Source organism: Lethenteron reissneri, chromosome 16 (assembly GCF_015708825.2).
Source record: "Lethenteron reissneri isolate LAM-NWPU_2019-01 chromosome 16, ASM1570882v1, whole genome shotgun sequence".
NCBI lineage: Eukaryota > Metazoa > Chordata > Hyperoartia > Petromyzontiformes > Petromyzontidae > Lethenteron > Lethenteron reissneri.
The window spans coordinates 929,077-929,593 of NC_083794.1; positions in this window are offsets into that span (position 1 = coordinate 929,077).

Sequence of the window (517 nt, forward strand, 5' to 3'; positions counted from 1 at the left end):
AAACGATTCTTGTTTTCGTGAATCGTGGATTTTGCATCGCAGTACCGCACGGTGGGTGACGCGAACAAGCGGTAGCGCGCTCGCCACGTTTGTTGCAGGGTTCGCGGTTTGAATCCCCCGGCCACCCCGGTTATTATTGCCGGTGCGTTCACCACAATAATACTCGGTGCCGTCGGCCTCAAAGTAGATGTTGGAGATGGGCTGACGTAATTCGCTAGAGTCGGCTATTTTGTACCGGCGGGCGTCTGGGTCTACATTTTTTTATTGCGCGCAGATTACTCAATTGGGATTATACATAGCAATCATCGCTCCCTACTGGCAGCGTAATGCCCTGGGTCACTCTTGCAGATGAGACTCATCCTGGCCTCTTGGATTCTCTCCTGCTTAAATTAACTAATTGGTTGTGCACAAGCATATATATATGTGCATTTTCATATTTGTGAATGTATGTAAATATATGGAAGGGTGTACATATGTGGGGAGTGTTGACGCAGTGGTTAGTATGCTGCACTATGAA